The sequence below is a fragment of the Periplaneta americana genome, chromosome 2 (assembly GCF_040183065.1).
Source record: "Periplaneta americana isolate PAMFEO1 chromosome 2, P.americana_PAMFEO1_priV1, whole genome shotgun sequence".
NCBI classification, from domain to species: Eukaryota; Metazoa; Arthropoda; class Insecta; order Blattodea; family Blattidae; genus Periplaneta; species Periplaneta americana.
Window position 1 is genome coordinate 104,335,529 of NC_091118.1, and position 25,864 is coordinate 104,361,392.

Consider the following 25,864-nt stretch of genomic DNA (forward strand, 5'->3'; position numbering starts at 1 on the left):
GACTGGTAGGTTCTGTATTCCTTCACTATCGACGTCACATTCAGTTTCATCCTCTGAGGCACTATACCAAGTGTAGGTAGATCTAATATAGGCCAATTATAATGACAGTAAGAGTGAGCGATGGAATTATGACTGGGAAAATAAAAATATCACAAAAATTAATTATTTTTTCGAACATTTTCCTTTTTCCCAATAACAACGACAAGTTCAGACACCAAATCTTCATAGACCTACTTTTGATTAATGGCTTATCGTGAGACCTGTAATGAGGGATTTCATTTACAAACACAATATACTGAATTAGATGATTTATTTTTGGTGTTTCTGATGTTTTTGATAAAATTTATTGTTAAATTGTTTTCCAATGAAATACGAGACAAGAGAAAACCGTTAGAGAGGGAAAGGAGATAAATCTCGACCTTCCATATCGAGAATCGAACTTCATACCATGCATTTATAATAAGGACGCTTTTAGTATTGAATACTGGGCATATTTATTGGAGTTAAGGCCGTTGCAGCATTATGCTAAGTAGGCTACTCAGTTTTATACCGTGTTAGATTTAAAGGAATGTTGGAACTTGCCTCACTACTCTTTTGTCCTACATCTCCTGGTAGAGGTCAGAGAAGGCCTGACGGCCTTATCTCTACCAGGTTAAATAAATAAACACTACTAATGATATGTACAGGGTTGTTTCCGATCTCTGATAACAATTTGAATGGCGTCATGTGCGTCAGGAATCACACCGACAGCTGAATTGCGGAGAGAGGTGACAGACCAGTAGTGAGTGATTTCATAATCAGAGTGCACGGTGTATCATAGGAGCAATGCCCAAGAAAATCGACCTTTTTTGGGAGGGGTAGATAACAATCCTTTCCGATGCCAAGTACAGTTACGTGAAAATTATAGGAGCCTGCAAAGAAAGTGGTTTCGTTATTTCCAAGAAAAGCACCTTGTGTGTACCTAATAAGACTGGCAAAGCTCGGATAGGATTAATTCCAAAGTGGAAAAAGCAAGCAAATCCACCCCCCGTCACAAGTCGCCGCACCCCACGAGATGAGACAAATTAATTCCATTCGAGCTTTACTAATCTTATTAAGTACACAGAAGATGCCTTTCTTGGAAATAACGAACCTCGTTTATTGCAGGCTTCTTTTATTGACTGTACTTGGCATTGGAAAGGGTCGTTATGTGCCTCTCCCAAAAAGGCTCGATTTTCTTGTGAATTTCTGCTGTGAGTCGCCGTGCACTCTGACTATGAGGTCACTCACTACTGGTCTGTCACCTCGCACCACAGTTCAGCTGTCGTGTGACTCCTGACGCACATAATGTCATTCAAATTCGTTATCAGAGATCGGAAGCAAACCTGTATACAACAAACTGAATCGAAATGTATAATATGTTATCGTATTCGGCAGTTCTAACTTAGAAAACAGAAAAATGTTGGTGGAATGAGCAATGATTTTGCCCATTTCTTAGAGGTAAAGTTTGTTCTCTCTTCTGATAGACTTGATTATTAGGCCTATCTTTATTTAGGCCTAATTCTTAAGAATCTCATCCTGGTGTTAGATTTGTCTACGAATCATTTGTGATTGATGTATGTTACTCGTATTATCTTTCTACTTTTCTTAAGAATTTGATTCCGGTATTACAATCTTAAATTTTATTTTCGAAAAAACGTGGAGATATTTGTGAATTACATACAGCCTAATTTGTATAATGACCCTGTTATTTTATCAAACCGGAACTGTCCCAGAAAACGAACTTTGCTCTTTCGAGGCACTTTCATTTAATGTTTCATATAACCTTTTATTAAGTTATTATACCAATAAAATAAATAAAAATATATATAATCATTATTGTTAATGGATTAATTAATTTTAATAATTGAGAATATTGAGGATTTTACATATTATTTATTCCGCACACAAGGTCTTCAGGTTTCTTTTGTTTAATTAATATTTATAATCACTTATTTTATTGTTAAAACATACACTTATTGATTGGATAGTATTATAAATATCTCAATTTGAAAACTTAACTTACTAGCTTTCCGTACAACCCTGAATACCTGGCATTCTTAGTCATTACGTACGCCTTCACAACATCTGTGACAGTAGCAAGTTTCCAGAAATACTCGTATTATTTCTGATTCGAGCATCAAACATCGCCGCAATCTCAAAGACGTGCGGAAGTTCCAGGAAATACGAGCTCTAAAAAGTCCGGTAATTATGCCTAAACCTTTCTTTATTCAATAACATGTTTCTATCAAGTACAGGAAATCTAGAATACTGAACCTCCTGTTTTACTTTCCATTAAAAGTAATTTTTTTGTCGCCCAAAACTTTCCAAAACTCTCGTCAGGGTTTGAACCTTTGAATTCCGATATGATGACAGGACAACTCGGGACATATAATAAGCGCCTCATATGTGAAAAGCATTAAATCTGTACACTTAAGGAGAGATGTAAATTATGATAGCACATCGTCGTTGGGAAACAAGACTTAGATTCAAGAGTCGGACCGTTTTTATTTCAATATGATCTTCTACAGTAGATGTATGCTACGAAGCATCTGAAATGCCAGATGCATACATGAGAGTTTTATATGTAGAGCAATTTGAGTTCAGAACGATTGCATCTCGTATACTAGCAAGAGTTGAGTACTAAAATTCTTACAAGATCCAAAGGAGTAATCCATCTCTATAAAAATGTATGGAGTTTCACCGTTCTTGCTCTCATGGTTTGAAATGTATTCCATCGTGTCAGTTTTTATTCATTTTCTTCCCCCTCTTCGTTCACTCCTCTTTCTCAACAAACTCATCTGTCTGCCTCTCCTCGCGAATGTGCCCCAAAGTCATGTTACATTTAATGCAATGAACGCGGAGTCAAAATGATTCTTTTAGTTCCCTTGTCCTTAAACATTCCCTCCTCAACCTACTTTTCTTTTCCTTTATTTTTTTTCTGTCCCCTCTGAGACTTCATTTCATTTATCCGCTTCTCTTCATTTGAAATGATACAGGGAGTTTGAAAAACTACGGTCATGAAGATTATTATTCTTGGTTCAATCGTAGTTTACTCAGCTACTAATATTCGTCTCATGATACGAGGCTCACACTGAAAGTTTCTGCAAACTGATACGTATAAGCTTACCAATAAATTTGAAGCTCTTTTGTTCAATAATAAGTGCATTTCAGTTTCCGAGACACATCTAGAAGATATTTCCTAATTTAGCTGTTAAATACGAGACGCATCCAGAAAAGTAAGTTTCCCTATTTAAAAAAAAAGAACACACACTTTCAGAAAAATATTTATTGACAACAGGTAGGCCTACAGCAATGTTTCAGATATTTTTCAACATAGCCACCATCAGAATTGAGACACTTGTACCGTGGGATCAACTTTTGTATCCCTCTGTCGTAGAACACTGCCGCCTGTGAATGGAACCAGCGTGTGACAGACGTCTTCAGCTCTCGTCGTTGCCAAAACGCTCACCGGAGGACAGGAATTTCTTGAGGTGCAAGAAAACGTGAAAATCGCTGGGACCAATATCAGGACTGTAGGGTGAATGATCAAACAACTCCCAGCCAAATTCCGTCAAAACAGCTGCTGTGCGCCGAGCCGTATGTGGACGAGCATTGTCATGGAGGAGCACAACACCTGCAGTAAGCAATCCACGCCTCTTGCTTTGAATGGCACGTCCCAATTTTCGCAGTCTTTCACAGTAACGGTCAGCGTTCACTGTTTCACCTCTTGGAAGGAAGTCAATGAGCAGAATGCCCTTCCTGTCTCAGAACACCGTGCACATCACTTTCTGTACCGACAGCGTCTGTTTGAATTTCGTCCTGACCAGAGATCCACTATGCCGCCAATGTAATGACTGCTGCTTGGTTTCCGGGGTGAAGTGCGAAATCCAAGTCTCATCGCCCGTGACGATCCTGTCGCCGTCATCGTGGTACCGTTGCAGAAATGTTGCATTTTGTGTTCGGGTGTCAGGTTTTTCGGCACCTACCTGGCACACACTTTTTTGAACAGCAGGTGCTTAGTGACAATCTCATGCAACAAGGATCGCGACATTATATCTGCGGAAAATGGCTGCTCAGCTCCGTAATCGTGAAGCGACGGTTCTCCATGATGCGCTGCAACACGATCATTGATGAGGGACGGTCGCCCACTGCGCTCTTCATCATGGACACTTTGACGACCTTCGGAAAAGTGCCTACACCAGCGACGCACCATCTGCTTACTCATGATGTTCGGCCCATAGACCTGACAGAGCTGCCGATGAATTTCAATTGGCGCAATGCTTTGTGCATTAAATAACTTTATCACCGACCGAACCTCGCAGACGGCGAGAGAAGGAATAAGAGCTTCCATTTCGAACCACTGCTGCCACGCTACTGGCACCAGGCGGGACCTGTCCGGCTGGCATATGATTGATACGTCATAGATCTGTTACGCATGCGCAATTGACACGGCTAATTACGTTTACTTTCAAGGGGAAAAAATCGGTAAACTTACTTTCTGGATGCGCCTCGTATTTTTGAAGTTAGCAGTATATCAAATTCGACAAGATTTTCGGCTATGACTTTAAATCGTCATCGACGCCAAAAGAAATATTAATTTTAGGACACTTATTTACTAGAATTTTTTCTTGTTTTGATTAATACTGCTACCTATTAAAATATTAAATGCCTTTTAATGCCCTATAAATGAGTTGTTTGTTAAAGTATGACAGGTGGTCTGGGTGACATTCTTGAATCTGTTTCTGACGGGCACATCATCCTGCCTCAGTCCTGATAGGGCCAGGTCCCATTGCTATGTGAGTATTGGATAAACTTCAGGGCTCGGAGACCAAAGTCCTTAAGGGCAGCGGGTTATGAACTCAAATAAGTATCCGAAGACATTCAGTAACACTTTCGACAATATGTACCACAAGATTTGTGATAACCATACATAAATTTTATCACTGAATCTTGAAGGAATGCTGAATTGAATGGCTTATAGATCACTTAATTTAGATTATTCATGTGTTCTTTACAATTTATTTAATTGTTGCAACAAATTGAAAATATACGTAAACATAAGAACACATAGGTACATTTTCATGGTAAAGTAACGATGACATTGATCCTAAATTTTTATAAGATCTTGCATATAGGCTTATGATAGTGAAACTCAATTTTTTTGTAACTTTTAAATTATGTTATTTCATAATTTTATTACATGCTGTGAACATTATTTTTACCAAGTTCTAATGTTTAAAAATATCACAAACCCATAGATATTTCTGAAATTAAGTAAAAAGTGACATTCATATAGCTGTATGTATATGTGACATTACGTTTCAGCATATTTTCGATTTGTTGCAAAAATTAAACAAATTGTATAGGGCAAGAAAATAATATAAACTAAGTGATCTGTATGCCATTCAATTTAGCTTCATTTAGAGATTCAGTGGTAAAATTTATGTATGGCTATCTTAAATATTGTGGTAGATATTGCCAAAAGTGCCAGTGCTTGTTTTGCCATAATTTTTGTATACATTCACAGCCCGTTGTCCTTAAATTGCACATGAGCGGAGACACGTTGCCTTACTTCCCTTAAGACTTCATTGTATTACATTTTAACTCCTGCAAATGATGGCTGAAATGAGAGGAAGTGGAAAGTAATGGTGGAATGAAAGAGGTAAGCGGTAGTACCCTGTGAAAACTCCTCTGTAGCGTCTGCTTTGTGCGCCACAAATTACATCAAGACCAGGCCACGGATCGAACCCGAGCCGCCTGCATAGAAAGCTAGCTCGCTGGCGTTAAGCTGTAATCGTGGCAAGGAACCTATGTTATGATCCCATACACTTTTGTTTTCGAGTAGCAGCGCTTAATGGGTCGAACAGTGTAGGTGATTTTTCTACTAAAGGAAGTTGTATGCAGTCCCGAAAAGTTAGAAAAACTTCCTTCATTGAACCTCTAATATGGGACCTTGATTTTCGGAAATTTTCAGAGAAATGGGTACTGTGAGACAGTAGGCCTACATTTTTGAACTTGGTTATTTAACGACGCTGTATCAACTACTAGGTTATTTAGCGTCGATGGAATTGGTGATGGCGAAATAAGGCAGAGGATTCGCCATATGGTTGGGAAAAATCTCTGAAAACCCCAACCAGGTAATCAGCCCAAGCGGGATTCGAATCCGCGCCCAAGTGCAACTCCCGATCGGCAGGCGCCTCAGCATACTTAGGCAGTACTAAATGAATGAACTCGAACTGGCCTAACATTCTATAGCATTACACTCCTAATCAAAGGGAAGAAAACACGTGATGTGCATTTGAAATTCATTAACATAATTTTTTCACTACGTAATGTGAAGCATAATATACAGGGTGTTTCAAAAATACGGGGCATAATTTCAGATATGTATTTCCCACATGTAGACAATCAAAATAGTTCATTACAACATGTGTCCGGAAATGCTTCATTTCCGAGTTATGGCCTTCACAACATTGAAATTCATCGGAACGTTTTTCTTTCCGCAGGTCGTTGCCGTCAAAGGAGACATTAAGAGGGCACTCTGACAGTTCATTCCGAGGCGAAGGTTACATTCAGTGTTGTTTAGGCGTTAGACTGTGCGACATGTATTCAAATCAAGAGCTGGCAGAGATAGGCTACACTTCATGTACGGTAAGGCGGACGGCAATGCTGCGCTGGCTCGTCGTTTGTGCCAGGAGAGGTACCCACAGCGACAATGTCCAGATCGGAAGACATTTGTACGTCTCCATTACCGTCTGTGCGAATATGGAAAATTTAACTCTCCTGGTTTGGGAAGGGGACGACCAAGATCTACAACTCCAGAAGTACAGGAGGAGATTCTGGAGGCTGTGAACATGACTCCTTCTATCAACACACGAAGGGTAGCGTTGCAAGTCAATGTTCCTCATACGACTGTCTGGAGACTGTTGAAAGAGTATCAATTGTATCCTTATCATTTGCAACGTGTACAGGCCCTGTCACCAGCAGATTACCCTGCACGAGTTAGGTTCTGTCAGTGGTTCTTGCAGCAGTGTGGTGTAAATCCGAACTTTCCTGCCTTAGTATTATTTACAGATGAAGCACAGTTCACACGAGATGGCATAACAAATTTCCACAATCAGCATGTATGGGCGTATGAAAACCCACATGCAACTGTTCCATCTCATCACTAGATGCGGTTCTCCCTCAACATGTGGGCCGGTATCATTCGTGATCGATTAGTTGGACCCCATGTACTTGTAAACAGACTTACGGGGCAAGCGTACACAAACTTCCTGAAAAACACCATACCTCATGTTTTAGAAGACACTCCACTGATCAATCGTCAACACATTCACTTCTTGCATGATGCGCTCTTGCACAATTCAGTCGTACGGCTCGCCGGTACTTGGATCGAAAGTTTCTTGATCGATGGATAGGTAGAGGTGGCCCAATTGCTTGGCCCTCCACGCTCACCTGATCTGAACCCTCTCGATTTCTACTTGTGGGGCCATTTAAAATCATTGGTTTATTCATCTCCGTGCCTGATTTGGAATCCCTTCGGAATCGAATTGTGGCATGTTCTGAGGACATCGCAATACTCCTGGAGTTTGGGATCGTGTTCGCAGGTCAATGAGACATCGATGTGAGGTCTGTATTCAAGCAGGAGGTGGACATTTTGAACATATTCTGTAATGACAACGACCTGCGGAAAGAAAAACGTTCCGGTGAATTTCAATGTTGTGAAGGCCATAACTCGGAAATGAAGCATTTCCGGACACATGTTGTAATGAACTACATGTGGGAAATACATACCTGAAATTATGCCCCGTATTTCTGAAACACTTTGTATACTAAGTTAAGAATATGACATAGTTAAAGTGACAAAAAATAAAGAAGAAAAACAGTTGAAGCATTTGATTTTTAATGATTTAATGTTTAATCGTTTCATCTGGATTCCTCTTTATAAAATCGTTATGCAATCTTGGACCAAAATTAAAACTGTGCCTTAGACTTGCTTCAGTCTTGCATTTTGGTTTAATGAGGGGAAGCGAAATATTGTGGCCAAAATGGAAAGAATAAACTCAAAGTAGTATAGCCTACATATAAATTGTTTGATATTTTAAACTTTAAAATATTTGTATATAAGATCAATTGAATAATCAAATTTTCTTGTTAAAAATGTTTTAATAATTCTTTTATGAAGTTAGTAATATTAATTAACGAATGGTAGTCTATGATAATCCACTCCATCCTATAATTCCATACTGTATTATAAAGCAAAGGAAATGAAAGTTACTTATCTATATTGAGTGCTAGAAAATTAAACTCTAACAGGTTTCAATTGAATTTAAGCCAATATTAACTTATTTAAATACATGTTCCCAGCTGCATCCACTAAATATGACAATTGTATCATCTGTAAGGGAATAAATATTACCTTTAGTAATGTTAACATCTAAAAATAACAAGTTCAAGTTTATGCCCTTAGAAACTGGAGATTTTTACGAAATTACGATAAAATTATCTTATTAAAACGAGAAAACTAATGGACTTAAACGAAAACAGACTTCACACAAATATTATCTCCTATCCTTCTCTCTCTCTCTCTCTCTCTCTCTCTATATATATATATATATATATATATACATACATACATATATATACAAATATATATATGTCTTTTTTTGAGGAATTACGCAGTTCTAAGGTTTTTTGCTGTCCGATTGCACATGGAATGTCCCGTAAGTGAAATATAAGCAGCAATGAATGAATTATAATTAATAAAATGTAGGTGGTATCGTATTTTTCCATATAGCAGAATTTAAAAAAAAATCACTGGTGTCCAAATGGATTAAATTTAGTGTTGTTTTTTCTCCAGGTTATTTATTCATTGGTAGGCTATTGAATAACAATAATTGCAAAGTTGCAGACGAAAGATATTGCACATACGGACTGCTGGGTAAAAATAAAATGTGCTGAGAGTCACTTTCAAGGTGTAAGGAAGTCATGTCAACTGGTGCCAATAGGCGCAAGCGCGCGCTTTGGAGCTCAGTAGAGCCTGAGCGCTTTACAGCGGAAAGGAAAGAGACAGACGAGGGAGGTGGTATATGCCGCTTGGTCGAGCTATATACAGGGGTGGCAAGCACTGAATCAATGGATAAAGGGAAGAGAACTTATTAAAACTGTATCCAAGTTAATATTTAGATTTGTCTGAGAAGTATAAGAATGTAAGTTTTAATTTTAATGTTCATTTTTCACAAGTTTTCTTTTTGTTCAAAAGGAATATTTTCTCAACTTTTTTTTTTTTTCATAATAGTAAAATTTTCAGATATATTTATTTAGTAGCCTTACTGGTACTGAAACAATGTTTTCGTAAATGTAATATATCGTAAATACGTATTACTGAAGATAGTGTATTGAAAAGTTTGAAAATGTCTGTAAGGAAATGAATTAACAAAGCAACTACTGTTACATCATAAAGAGAAGATATGTCCCCATGTGTTGGTAAAACGTGAGTTCTATAGCTTCAGCAGAATTCGAGAAAATAATGTAATATTCTGATGACAGGAAGTTGCGCACCAATATCACATTAAAGGCATAATGTGATAAGAGTTTTGTTATGTAATATTAGTTACAGTTAAAACATATACCTAAGTAACTTTGCTTTGTACTGTAATATTGTTTTGATTAGTTTCTTGATTACTTTTATAAGGCTAAAGATACCATCAATATCAATTCCAACTTATTATGTCATATCCTGTCTCTTTCTTTGGGATATCACTTGCTTTATGAATGATATGTTTCATCCACGTAGTATAGTAGCCTATAGTTGTACTACTATGGAATTTATGTGAATATTCCTCCTTCGCTCTTTATTATGTTACTAACGTTTAAAACACAACTGCAATATTAAGAAATTGGTGTTAGTAGTTTTTGTTTTACAGACAATATATATAATCTCAAACAGAAAGAAGCCATATAAAAATAACGACATAAAATTTCACGTTCCGTTTGAAGTTTGTACACCACTGTTTTCTTAATCCAACAGGCTGCTTATTCCTCCTTCCATACCTAGCGCTTGATGTCCGCGCACGATGTCAAGGTCAGAAAAATAATGCGCTTTCTTTCATATCACTGGTTTCTTACCAATGTTTATTAATGTCACACTAACATTAGTTATTCAATTTTCATTATTTACTTTCATGTTGTTTTATGATCTAGATATTAATGTAAGAACTATGTAAGCAATATTGTATTCAATTAGAATTAGAGTCTGGCTGGGCGGAAGAGAAGGCCTACTGGCCTTAGCTCTGCCAGATTAAATAAATAAATTATTATTTTTATTATTAAGGGATGATTAAAATGTATAGTATCGTTCCTTTCCTCTTCCTCCTCTTCTACTCATTATCATTATCAGTGTGAGCACTAACATCACTACCAACATCACAATCATTGTCGCCATTACTACCACCACTTCATCTTGATTTGTTCCGAATCCAGTTCAAATGTAGAAGTGTTACTTGCATATCTGGGTTGCAGTTTCGTTGCATCTCAACTGTATTTCATGTAATGAGAAAGCGAATCTGACGTTTTAAATAAATTTATACTCGAGTGTCCTGTTTTCCCGGTAGTAACAAGCACCATTAACGTGACATAAAATGCAGTGTATGATTACATAATTTGTTTATAACCCGAGAACAGATGCTTCACACAGACAGAAACAACCTGTGTGGAATTCAGTTCCCTAGCTCCGGTTAAAAATTCTAAAGCGAAAAATGGCGGAAAATAAGAAGCGAAAGAAGGAAAGAAGCGAGATGGTTGCGTTAGTACATGTAAAGATTTAGAGGTAAACTGAAGTGGAAGAGGAAGATAGAGAAAGAAAGAGAGAAATCGGGTAAAAGACTTCAAAGAGACTTCAAAGGAAAGAGTAGAAGCCATAGATATACAGTTATTAATGCAGTATGCCCAACCCTCTACACGGAGATGGTCTTTCTCCGGTACAAATCACTTATAAATGGCTAAACTGTTTCATAAGGCTCTTAAATATGGGCGCAGTGAGCTCTTGAAAAATTAAACGCAGCGAAATGGGTAGTACGTAGGGGTTGAGGGAGGCAGACGTGGAGAAAAATGGAGAGGAGGTAGTGGGAGGTTTGAGTTCTTTTACATGGTGTATTTTAAATTTTGTGCGAGAAAAGTTTTCCCGTTATAAGGTAGGGGGACGGAATGAGAGGGTGGAAGGATGTGGAATTAAATAGCATGAATACATACATTTACGTCTGTAACAAAAGGATGGAAATTTTCCGATATTTTCTTTGTCGGTAGTTCTTCTTGTCTTGCTTCTCTCTCTCTTTTTCCCTCTTTTTTTCTCTGTTTATTCTGTGTGAAGTACTGATACTCTAAAGTTTATTTTCGCAGAAAAAAAGACTGAAAAGATAGTCGTTTTCAGTAGACTGAAGGAATGTTTTAAAACTCTTCCCTAGATGACGATACACAGTGAAAAGTTAGTTCTAAACACACTGGGAGATGTTCCCTACCTAACTCAAATGACAACGTGTCCTGCTCAAAATTAAAGGATATAGCCCTAGTTTTGATTTCCGTAAGACGTGAAGGTGAATTCTCTTGTGATCAGAACATCTTGTTTCTTTTCTTGTTCTTGTCTTTGTCTTCTGTTCTAACCATAGGTTTTCGCGCCGTGCTCACACATTACCAGAGATTTTGAAGTCCAGTTTTGGGCTGAGCAAACACGTGCTGCAGCGGTTTTTAAAGTTAACCAAACGAATAAATAAAAGAAAGTGAATACGTGAATAAACAGAAGTAGAAGTAGGCCTATAGATGTATGAGATGAGATGTATATATAAATTGTGATGTCTCTCATCGATCCGACGTCGCACAAACATAAGTGGTGTCCTATTTTTCGAGACAGAAATGTTAATGAAATGGGAATTGCGTATAGTCTTGGACAAGGAAAAAAAGGTAGAATCCAGAGAAATCCTTGCAATATTGGCTTTCTTCACCATAAAAACAACTACGTCATCGGAGAGATTTTAACTGTTGTCCGCGATAGTTTTAGCTACCTCTTTGTCATCTGAGCTACCAAGGGCGGCTATAGACAAGAAGAAGTCTCAAAATGTGTTAAGAAAGTACTCGATGAACCGAGTTTTAAGCATTAGGCCTAACTTATATTTAAGTAACAAACAGCTTTTCATAAAAACGTTGATTTGGGGAATTTTTGAACTCATTCTTTCAATTACAAAATTTGTTCATCGCATGACTACTTTTAATGCCAGTATAGAAGATGCAGATTGGATATTCTATAATCGGGCAAGTTATAAATGAGGCTTGCAGAGAGATACGTGGTATTTACTCTACATCATCCGTACTGAGTTATGGTTAAATATATTCTTCGTATTTTATTTAACTTTTTTTTTTTGTTATTTTCGCGATAAAGTAAAAATATGAAATAAAGATTTAATTGGTTTCGTTTCCAGTCGTAATTATATATTTTATTATTCTCATTATATCCTGTATAGTGCACATCGATAGAAGTTTGAATTTCACATATTCTTCCTTAGAATGGTTCTGAACATCAGCTATCCATTTTAATAGTGACAATGATATCGTTTACGTCCGGAATTTTTTAGGAAAATCAACTGTGATTTGTACTTTTAACTCAACATATTATGAGCGTTTTTACTGCCATATGCATCACTTTTACACCAAAGAGAAACATATTGAATTGCTTCACAAGCAAGCTGTGATGAAGAACAATACACTGTACTATATAGTGACACGATTAAAATAACTTGCGGTAATTGCACATCTTCCAGTAACAAAATAAGTCTATATGCCACATCACGTGTCTTTATTAATTCTCCTTAGCAACATCTGCTGATGAAAAATACTGTACACACTAAAAGTTTATGGTGTAAGGTCCCTTGCTATATTGGATCATACAAAGCCTTGGTGGAGGCCCTCACATGTGAAACAGCTCGTCTGGCAACGAAATTGATAAGCATGTAGGCAGGAGAGACAGTTCCCCTCACGTCTTTTACTAGCCTTTATTATTTAGGTCTTCATCACGAGAGAGGCTACGTTTTTCTACTGCGCAAAACTCTTGTACAGGATCTTCAAACTACTTTAGATCCATATATAACATAACACGCGGAATAGAGGGAACGCAGTGTAAGAAATGCACTATAAAAGTGTTGCGGTGCTATTTGAAGACCTGTGATTTTGTCGCTGTGATAGATTTTTCACTGGTTCCGACCGTCATAGTTGCAAAATCACAGCTCTGTCCAATATGTAACTCATAGCCATGACAATATTTTAACTATAGTCTTCTTATATATCTGTACTGCTCTCATTTATATAAAAATAATTATCACGCGATTGAAAAAGGAAATTCACACGAGTGATACAACAGAAAAGCACGAGGTCTGTGTTCCTAGATAGAATCATACAGAAGTACTATCATATGGATATTAATTAATTTGTTAAATTGCCTCATGTCATTCATTTACAAGCAAATACATTTTCACGATACGTTTATTCACTTGTTGGTGGCTAACCATTTTTATTCTGTCGTTTAATTTTTCTCTTTAGAAATAGATTCAGTACATCTTTATAATTATTGCATCTTATTGCTTGTTATTTTAAATATATTTGCTATAACAATGTATTACTTTCGACAATTTTTATTTCAGTTTATAGTGGTTAATGCCAATAAATATGATTAACATATTCAATACCAGCGCAGCCATAGGTATTATAAATGAATATTAACAATAATAAATAAAACTAATGATGATAATAATAATAATAATAATAATAATAATAATAATAATAATATTGTAATACATTTTCTTCAAAATGGCTAAGAAGCATAACAGAGAATATATATGCATTTAGACACAAGATGGGAAACAGATTGCTACTTACTACAGCAGCGGTGGAGGACATGTGATCGTGCGCCGAGCCAATATGTAGCCTGCAACGTGCATAGCGCCTATGGAGAGGGGGGGGGCAACACCCTAAGGGGAAGTAAAGCAACTGTCTGACTTATTAACAGATTTTAATTTTCCTTGCGTTAAGCACTTAAATAAAATTTTATACAGTACAAGGTTACAAACTAATGTTTAGTACGTGCAACGAAGAAAGAAATGAATAAGAAATCATAGGACCCTTTATAACAACCTAAAATTAACTGTCTTCAGAATGTCTCTGCAACAGAGTTTCGAAGTCAGGAATTATGTCACTTACTGCCAGTCGTAGTTGATCACGGAGGTATTTGTCTGTCAGTCGTGATCTAAATTTGGTTTTTACTATTTTCATTGTTGAAAATAATTTTTCACAAACGTAAGTTGCTGCGAACATGGCTTCAACAGAGCAAGCGAAAGAACGAAGCTTCGGATATTTATTTTTGACAACGATTTGAAAAGTTCAACATTTGTCAAGTCCTTACGTCTAGCTTTCATTTAACATCACATTGTAAATCTACGAGTTTAAATTGATCCGAGCGCATTATTCGTACATCTGCTGAAAAAGGATCGACGTGCAGAGATGATGATGATGATGATGACGATGACGATGACGATGACGATGACGATGACGATCACGATCACGATCACGATAATACTTAACCTTTTAATGTTTCATCAGTAACATGTAGTATATTGCCGTTTTATGTTGTACAACCGTTTTCCTCGTAATACTTGTGAACAAATCATACATTTAATACTCTCATCATATTGGCAGCAAAAAAATGCATCCTCCTATCCTACTTGAAACTTTCGTTTTTTGTAGAGGTACATGGTTTCGAGAGAGACATTGCGACGATACGCCACTCGCAGGTCAGAGACAAATACAAATGGAAAGGAGTTTGACTCCAGTGAGTCAGAGGGTGGGGGTTGGAGGAGGTAGGAAGCAAGAGAAATACATAGCTATCATTGCGAGTCACATTTTCGCCACGGCTGACTTACTAATTTCATAGAGTGTAGGCCTACAACACACGAAAATTCAATGTCTCAAAGAGAACTGGGATCATTATTCCCACAATGAGTTATACTCTTCAGTCAATATTTACATAAATTCTTCCATCCCCCGATGTTAGGCTATGATTACTGATAACTGTTGAGCTGAGTATTCACTTCTCTAAATGAAAATATTGGTTGTTGGAAAATTGAAAATTTCGTCACTGAGTTCGGTGCACGCTTCCTTGCAGAAATGACGATAACAGGAAAATTGAAGGATTCCCAAGTAGACAGTCGCAGTACTTATTTTTCTTTTACATGCCTTGTTTTCAAGATTCATCGTGTCTTCTCTTTATTCCAGTTTATCTTCACCTCATCACATTTATTTCTTCCCTTTCCCTTCTTAAACTTTTAATTCCTTTACCTTTCCTTTTACTTCTATCACCATTTATGACAGACTATTTACAAAAACGTAAAGCAGTACACCGCTGTGGAGTAACTGATACAATGTCTGACCGTTAAACGAGCGGATCTGGGTTCAAATTCTGGTTCGGACAAGTTACCTGATTGAGGTTTTCCCGGAGTTTTCTCTCAACTCATTAACAGCAAATTCTTGGTAATTTTCAGCGCTGAACTTTGGCATTATACCTTCATTTCATGCTAGATAACCATAGTAGTTGATAAAGCATCGCAAAAATGACCAATTAGGAAAAAGGTAAAACTTCAGCGGATATGTATTCTTCAGTATTAACGAAGGTTCGTCAAAAAATTGTGAAGAAACGTAGTGGGGAAAAACGTCCAAATATATTGTAAATTTATTTCACTCACAACAATGGAATTTTATTCTTCCAACAATAATTCTTTTCTACAATTCGCCTTAAACGCTCTCGTCAACAATTGGATTTTCACTCAACACAGTATTCGTTATAGCACTCCACCGACGACAATGACAATTTACTTGGACTAGTACGAACAACAATGAACTGTTAATCTTAACTAATATTTACAAAGCACTATTTACCAATCAGAACTATCAGTTCTCAGTTCACAGTTCTTCTAGCTCAGTCACTCGAGTTCACAGGATCTCGAACCACAGACCTTCAGAGACAGTTCACTGTACTCGAACTCAGGTCTCTCCAACTGCAGTCCACTGCACTCGAAATCAGGTCCCTCCAACTGCGGTCCACTGCACTCGAACTCAGGTCCCTCCAACTGCGGTCCACTGCACTCGAACTCAGGTCCCTCCAACTGCGGTCCACTGCACTCGAACTCAGGCCTTCGGATGCTGATACAGTTGCGGACGCACACTCGAGTCGAACTCCGGTACACAAGACTGGCTTGCTTGCTCTGGCTTTCTCACTGACTGGCTGACTAATCAACTGAAAACTGCCTGTCGTTCCTCCGCGTCCGTAATTTATAACCACAGCGACGTAGCCTCGAAAGTTCCACACGTCTCTAGAGATGGCACTCCAGAAAAATCCAGAGCCCTCTCCTCTCTACCAGCACCAGATGCGCGCGCACTCTCTCTCCACTCTCTCGCCGCGTAGGCCCTTTCCCCTTACTTCTCTAAGCCGCGCGCCGTCCCCGCGCGATCTGCTTTCTTGCGGGACGCTGGTCCTGAGTTCGAATCTCACGTCGCTGTTACAATATGTTCTTGCAAGACTATGTATCCGGTCACAAGTTCCTGATTGTGACAGAAAATTGATGAAATTTTGTTTTAATTCATTGACCATCCCCCATATTCGCTGCATTTAACCTCCTCAAGCTATCGCATATTTCTGAAAAAGGAAGAAGAACAAGAAGGAAAGAAGATTCATCAATGAATCAAACCAATACTACCTCTGATTCAGATTCTTTCTGATACGTACATCTACTAATAGGCAGTACATCTCACTTGACGATATAATCAGAGGAAGAACAATTTATTGTTTATATTCGTCTGAAGTCAGATTATTAAAGTTCGGATAAAGTAGCTGTATCATGATAGGCTGTATAGAATAGGGCCTTGACTTGCTACGGAACACTACCTCCCTCCACTAAATAAAACTCTACCTGCTGGGAAAAGCGCTTCCCACCCACTGCTAAAACATCAGTGAACTGGCTGGGGAACACGGACTACTAGTTCATATTTGTAAACAAAACGCACGGACCAAGGATGCCTATCTTGATACAGCTACTTTATCCGAACCATACTGATTAGTGTAAAATATAGCTAGTTGGCGAAGTATGCAATAGAGGGGGAAAGGAACTGGCCACCCTACCCCATTATCTCCTGACCTAATTGCCTCATAAGTGGTGCCTTGTTGGTATCACTTGTGAGATTCAGATCTGTCTTCTGGACTAACAACAGACAAATAGTACAAGCAATTTTAAGGCTTTAAATTTCTTTATGACCATTGTGCTATGTGTGTAGTGTTGAAATGTGACTATGTTGAATAAAATATAATTTATGAGATGAAGTAACTTTTCCCATTCTTAGGTTAAGGAATTTTCAATACAATCTCGTATATGTGATGATTAGTCAAATGCGACGAGTGACCTGTGTTGCATTCGTGAATCCAATTCTGACAGTAAGCTGTCCTGCCTGAGCCCTTACAGCCAAGTCTCATCCCCAAAAAAGTACCGGTACCTGAAATAGTCCGGTATCCGGAGCATCAAAAACTCATACTATTCTCAAGATCTCATCCCAGCCTATTTTTAGCAATTTGAGATTATATAATAAAGGAGGGTGAGGTGGAGAATGGTGTTGGAATGAAAGAGAGAAACGGGAGTTTACCAGAAATTATATCACGGCTTTACCAGGGAACGTTTGGATGGAAGAAAAGCGTGATAGCACAGTTTAGTATATACAGTCACGAAGCTAAATACGTAGTAAATATATATCTATAGGTAGTTGCTAACAACTAGGATCGCTACTATCACCTCATTACAGACAATGCGAAATAGTACCTGCACAGTCTATTGTTCCTAGTACCCTCACAACTCGAGCTTGGTGACTGTATAGGCTATACTAGATTGTGGTGATAGCGTCTGGATAAACACCACACATTCCCGATGTGACAAAGGAACTGGGTTGTTTCAAAACGAGTTAATAATGAGGAAATATGCTTAATAGCCATAACACTAATTTGTTTCTATTTTTTTTTTGTTTTTATTTAGGATGCTTTATCCACTGCTATGGGTTATCTAGTGTCTGAGTGATATGAAGGTAATAATGCTAGCGAGATGAATCCAGGGTCCAGCGCCGAAAGTTACCCAGCATTTGCTCTTAATGGGTTGAGGGAAAACCTCGGAAAAACCTCAACCAGGTAACTTGTCTCAACCAGGATTTGAACCCAAATCCGTTCGTTCCACGGTCAAACAGGCTAACAGTTACTCCCTCCACAACGGTGGACACTAATTTGTTATACAAGTCATTCTTATACAGAGTGTTTCAGAAATGATGGTAAAAATTTAGGAATGTAAAGTAAAAACGAAGGGAAGCAAAAAAAGTTCCAGTAAACATGAGTGCTCAGTGTAACAGTTTACGAGATTTTTTTTTTATTATTTTTTTTTTTAAGCTGGTTGGGCCTGCCAGTGAACCGAGCGCCTGGAGACTGTTAAGCGGCAACATTCATGCTTCGTACGTATGCGCACTCTCCACATCCCATTTCCTTCTAAGTGTGAGACGATATTTATGTAAACCAGTCATGTCAATTGATGCCCATAGGAGCAAGCGCGCGCTTTAGAGCTCAGAAGAGCCTGAGCGCTTTACAGCGGAGAGGAAAGAGACAGAGGAAAGAGGTAGTATATGCCGCTTGGTTGAGCTATATTCAGGGATGGCCAGCACTGATTCAATACATAAATGGAAGAGAACTTATTACAACTGTATCCATGTTAATTTTTACATTTGTCTGAGAAGTATAAGTGCATTATAAGAATGTAAGTTTTAATTTTAATGCTCATTTTTACAAGTTTGCTTTTTTTTATTCAAAAGAATTATTTTCTCAACTTTTATTTATAGAAAAGCGAAATTTTCAGATATAGGCCTATTTATTTAGTAGCCTTACAGAATGTTTTCGTAAATCTAATATACCGTAAATATGTATTACTTGAGGCGGTTGCCCCACGTTGTTGGTCGTCGTCGCCCTCGGCTGCCAGCTCCGTCATATATGGAAAGTATCTCGAGGAAGCACGTCGATGTCAATAATTAACTATTTACACTGATTAATTTGGGCGCCAGCCTCCTCGAGATTACTCCGGTAGAGGATGAGGTCCCAGGTCAGCTGCAAAACGGTCGGGACATGGGGTTTGGGAGACGTGCTCGTAGGTTGAAATGATGTAGGCGCACACCAGAAGTTGTTGGTAAGAACTATGAAAACGTTTATTATTATTATTATTAAGTGTTCGTTTCAGATTAGCAGAAATGCGCGTCCAAGTGTATAATATCTCGCTCTCACTTCCCGCAAGTTGGTAGACTAATTTCTGAGTTCACGTAATTATATATTTTGTACTATAAAACACCAGTAATATAACGGACAGTTGATAACGTGATGAGAGGAAAGAATTCAGACTTATAATAATAATGCAACACACGACTTCTTACTACACCCACTAAAAAATTCCAAGTCCGTAAATTGTTATACTTCCGAGTTAGGTTTGCCGAGAATATGTGGAGTGTGACCTCTCCGAACACTGTCTATCTGCCTTCTGTCTATCTGCCAAATCTATCCTCTACTTTCAACCACCAAACATACAATTTCGCCCTCCTATCTATATATCACGTGTCTCTATTAAGAATCCTGATTGGCCATGATTACACTTACGTCACTTAAGACGCGTTCTTCAAAAATTGTTCGTTAACTAGAACATCTCCTTACTTCCGGCGTCCTGACAATTCTCTGACATATACCAGATCATCTCTTTTGGAACCTGGCTTGGCGTCATCTTACTGACCACCCGCAGGCAAAGTCCATACATTCCCTCATCAGTCAACTCCACGCCTGGACACATGTTTCCTGTCCGCCTAGCTTTCCTTCGGCCTTCCTGTCCACCTGTTACTTCCGTCTCACATTCTAGAACTTCTTACACGTCCCACACTTACTATCCATATGAGAATATTAACACGAAATACTAATCTAATCAAAACCTCCTTATCCTATACGAGGAACCGTCTCATACTGAAGATAGTGTATTGAAAATTTTGAAAATATTCGCATGAAAATTGTTTGTAAGGAAATGAATTAACAAAGGAACTACTGTTACATCATAAGCAAAAGATATGTGCCCATGTGTTGTAAAAATGTCAGCTCTATAGCTTCAGCACAATTTGAGAAAATAATTTAATATTCTGATCATAGGAAGATGCTCACCAATATCACATTAAAAGCATAATGCAATAAGGGTTTTGCTATGGAATACAGCACCTAGGTAACTTTGCTTTGTATTGTAATGTTGTTTTGATTAATTTATTGATTACTTTTATAAGGCTAAAGTTACCATCAATATCAATTCCAACTTACCATGTCATACTCAATCTTTTTTTTTTCTGGGATATCACTTTCTTTATGAATGATGTGTTTCATCCATTTAGTACAGCATAGTTGTACTACTATGGAATTTATGTGAATATTCATTCTTAACTCTTTATTATGTTATTAACATTTAAAACACAACTGCAATATTAAGAAATTGGTATTAGTACTTTTTGTTTTATAGACAATATATATAATCTCAAACAGAAAGAAGCCATATAAAAATAACGACATAAAATTTCACGTTCCGTTTGAAGTTTGTGTACTACTGTTTTCTTAATACAACAGGCTGCTTATTCATATACACAACCCTTCCTCTTTCCATACTTAGCGCTTGATGCTCACGCACGACGTCAAGGTCAGAAAAATGCGCTTGCTTTGACATCACTGATCTAAACGGACGATATGTGGAACGGTGGATAGGTAGAGGAGGACCCGGATTGAAATTCTTTGAATTTATTTGTATAGGGTTATACGAAAAGTCTAGTTTACACAACAGATATCACCACACTTGAAGAAATGCAGCATGGGATTGTAGATGCCTTTCTGCAAATGAAGAATGACCCTGAACCTCGAGCGCATTTTTGGTTCTTTGCGGAGAAGACTAAAGAGATGCATTCAAGTGCACGGTCAGCATTGTGAACATCTGCAGTAAAATTCTTCTGTCAACTTGTTCATACTGTACTGTACCTTGTTTATCCACAAACTTCACTTTTGTTCAAACAGAAAAGTTTCTTTTTTGTTTGTTCAATCGCATTTCTGTTGTGTTGAAGCAAAATAATGAATTTTACTGTCTCCTGAATGGTAAATAAAATAAAATTGTCACTGCTTGGAATTAGTACTTAGTATTCAGCGGGTCCCAACAAGCACAGAATGACATGATCTCGTAAATGGTTAATTTGCAGATCCATGTTTACTGGAACTGTTTTGCTTATCTTTGTTTTTACTTCTGATCTCTAAATTTTTGTCATTACTTTTGAAAACTCTGTATTTAGGCCTAAATATTTTTCAATTAGTTTTTCTTACATTCCTTTCTATTCGGTTTTTTATGTTCTCCATTCCATCTTTTTCTTCTTCTTTCGTATCTTCAATATATTGTACTATTTACTTTACAATTTCTTTTAATAAAACTTATAGTATTTTATTAATCATACATTTAGTACTTTATTTATTATTCTGTCTCTACATGTCACTCCGCCTCCTCTTTATTATAAATTGAAAGAATTTAGTTGTATTTCTTAGAGAGAAAGTAGATATAACAGTCATTGTCCTAGAGTTTAACTAGTTTTCTTTTTTTTCTTGAGCACCAGAAATCGTACTATTCATGCAATTACATTAGAATTTTTTTTATAGAAATGCGGTTACACATAATCACAATTAAAACAAAAATCTGGTTTAAAAATGGAGTTAACTTGGAATTGTTGCGCGCGAAAGTGCTCCTGTGGGGATATTTTTTTCACGGCGCTTAACCAAGAACTCTTGATGCTATGACGTGAATTCTGCCCTTGGGATTCTCTCTCTCACCTGATGGGCTATTCGCCGCTCGGACGCCGGACACAGTGCGATTCAAGGCCGCCGCTTTACGACGTTTCGTTTCCTCTGTTGTTACTATTCTTCTAAATACATCCGACTCAAGTAGCTGCTTGCATTTCTACATTACTCATACGTAAAAAAAATTATAATAAACAATTACAGAATTTCAGAGCAAACTATTCGCAATGTATGCGACCAAATTAAGTGTTGTAGACTTATTTTCTTGTTGGTTATTTTATATGGTATTTTGCTTCTTTCCCCTATTGATTTTTGCACTTCTCTTTCCTCTTTATGACTTGAAAGGAGCTTAAGGTTCTCTACAGTAGCCTGACGCTGGATAGACCAGCTGTGGGGCTGCCACCTTAAAGTCTCTTGAACAAGCTTTAAAATGGTAATTTCAGATGTAGCGTCTGACTATTCCTTTCGTTTGTGTGCCGAAAAGACCACCTGATTTAGAAAAGGATTAAAATGATGACTTTTTCTGCCTTCTGTTGTGTTTCAGTTCTACTTGTTATCACCGTTTTATTTCGTTGCTTTACCTCCTATCTGTTTTCTTTCCTTAATATATTTCTCTCATTCTTGTCTTCTTTCTCTTCTTCTGTTTATCTTGTTTTTCTCTTAGTTTGATTACTCTTCTTTTCATTTTTGTGTTATTTTCCACCTTCCGTTCTCTCTTTATGTCAGTTTCATTCATTCCTGTTCCTTTTCGTTATATAATTTTGTTCCCTGTTAATTTCCCGATCTGTTCCTTTCAATTAACCCTTTTCTTTAGCTCTTTCATTGTTTATTCTTTCTGTTTCCTATATACATTCACGTCATCTGTTTTTCCCTTTTTCCTCTGGATTTAAAATTTTTAATCTTGGGCTTTCTTCATTTCCTTCAATTATTATTCTAACAACTATAATTATTTCAACATCGAAAAGTAATCGATTTACGAATTTTTATAGAAATATAACTATTCACAAATTTTATTAAAGACAATTTTCTTAAGTTTTCTGAGTGTAAGAATCTGGGGAACTTAAGAAATGAGAAAAATTTAGCTTATTGAGTTCCGGTTAATCAAACTTCTTTTTTTATTCTTAGATTCTGAGTCAAAATAGTATACAGCAATTTAGACTATTAGGGCCGTATTCGTAGACATTCTTAGCGCGGTCGTCCGGTGGATGATCAGCGAATTAACGTTTTTCGTACTCATAAACCAGTGTTAGCGATATGATATGATATGATATGAATCCTGTACAAGTAATCAGTCGATAGCCGGGGCTAGTTTAGCACGCTCGTAGTGCGGGCTAGCGAAATTTCTATGCAGTGATGTGCATATGAGAAAGTTCAGTGACTTCGTTTTCTGTTCTCAGACGATACGTTGCAATCCATTCAAATACATATGACTCCTTCATACAGTGAGCATGAATTTCTATAGCCCTATAGTCTGAAATAAAACACTGCCCCTTTTCACCTCAGAAACTAATATTAAGTGGACAGTTTACTTATAGATTTCAGTGCAAGTTCTGTAGTCCGAGTCGATGTTTGTGGGTTGCGCAGTAAGAACGTTCATTCGAGGCTGCAGAACAGACCGTCTGACCGACTGAATTTCTGTAATGTCGTAAAGGCAATATCAGCAGCAAGATTTCCGTGGCCGATGGAAGAAGCCAATGCTGTGGAGCAAATCGCTATTTACAGTGTACAGTCTGCTCTGCGAGTTACCAACGTTTACTTACAAAAGTTAAATTTTACTGTAGTATAAGTTCAGAAGCAAATATATTTATACTCGCTTCGCACGGCGTTTGAAAAATTATGTAACATTTTAGTAACTGAATTTCGAAACGGAATTTAAGTGTTTAGATGTTCTACCGATAACACTTCGATGTTTAAGAAGTGATATCTCGTATCTGCAATTTGGAGGGAATAAAGAAAACTGTTTTAAAAATTAATTTTTCTCAAAATAGATCAAATTTTTATATAATGAATGATTATGCTTTGCAAAATCTTCTCCTCGAGGACAAATGTTTAGTTAACTGTCCAATTTTGAGAAAATAATAATAATAATAATAATAATAATAATAATAATAATAATAATAATGTAGTTAATATAAATAAAACTGTAGTTAAATTAAATGTTCATTTTTGAATATACGAGGTATTATCATTTCTAAGCCATTGGCTTGGTTTTTCTTGTCTTAATTCGAAGTAGAGAAAAAGTTTTGTGATGCTGCAAAAGTGAATTATCAGATTTTAACAGGAAATGCACGTTTTTATCTTTTATGGTACAATTTAGTGTGATGTCTCTGTGCTCTGTCCTGCTAACGTTTTGTGTACAAGCACATGAAGACCGACCATTGCTGTGGAGTAACGTTTAGCACGTCTGACTGTAAAACGAACGGTGTGTGTGTGTGTATATATATATATATATATATATATATATATATATATATATTCGTTTCACAATTTTTTGCGCGTGCGCGCGTGTGTGTGCGTGTGTGTGCGCGCGCGCATATTTATTTAACCTTCAAGCTGCTTATATCTAAAACAACACGTTTGCTAGAATAAAATTTCGAATAAACATTTCTTCGTTTGAAGTAGGAAGACAATAACATTGGTTAATTTTGGTTAAGTGGATGTTAACAAGGTGATTTTAAAGTCACTTTAATTTATTTAAGTGCTAACACAAACTTTTCCGGTATATGATTTTACACAAAAAACAAACAACTTTTAATTGAAACTTTTTAACGTATCATTGTTTTTATAAAATATTCAACAAAATTGAAAAAAAAAATAATAATAATACACAGTAACAATTTGAAATACTACGTCTTAGATATCTTTTGTTTACCTTATATATAGATTCGCTCGTCAACTTGTTTCAATAACCCTAAGTACTAATTCTTCAGTCCTATAAAGGTCATAGAACTATTAATCTTAAATCAATTGTTTATGTGAAAGATAAACAAAATAAATCTAAGATATATAATCTTTAAAAGTTTCACCGTGTGCTAGTGTTTTCCTATTTTGTTAGATTTTTTATAAGACTTTGATAAAAAGAATTTAGACACCATTTTTTCTTGCGTAGGCCCAAAATCAAAATGTGATGAAAAAAGTTTGAGTTCCTTAAAAAAAAATCTAAGTTGAACTTGATAATAACCTCCACTGACTAAAAATAATACCTTTGTTTCTCTCCTTTCAAACGGAGAATTGTTTAATCAAAATTGTGTTCTCAAAAGCGTTCTTGCGGGATATGTAGCTGGAATGTTAAAAAATCCAGCATAGTTTTAGAGCACGTATGTATTTCATACAAGAAGCTATAATTGCCTTCACAAATATTCCATACTATAGGCCTATTTCGTCTGGGAATCGAACGTCGTCATTTTAGCCTCGATTGTATTTTAGATAAATTCCTATAACAGTTAACACTCAATTTCATGAAACAAAACAACTTAATAAATTGACATTGTTATACAGTGCAGTAGCTTATAAACTAAATTCACGAAGGAAACACACCGCTAGTCGTTCAAAACCGTATCATCTCATGTTTCAGACAGATGTTACATAATGAAGGTAACTTACATGAATTCACCTATACAAACGACGTGGAAGGAACCTATTTCAACTTTGGCGTATACCAATTTACCATAAAATGATAATATGTTTGTAAGTTAGTCTATTATTAATGAATTTAGGTACACTGCATTGCAATAATGGTATTCTCTTCTTTTTTCAGGTGAGCTAAATAACACCAGAGAATGGTTGATAGTGATTCTTTCTAAAAAAAAGTGAGTAAACTAAAAAGATTTCTTAAGTTTAGAATAAACTTTATGTATCTTTAGACAGTTTAGAATTAATGAAATATTT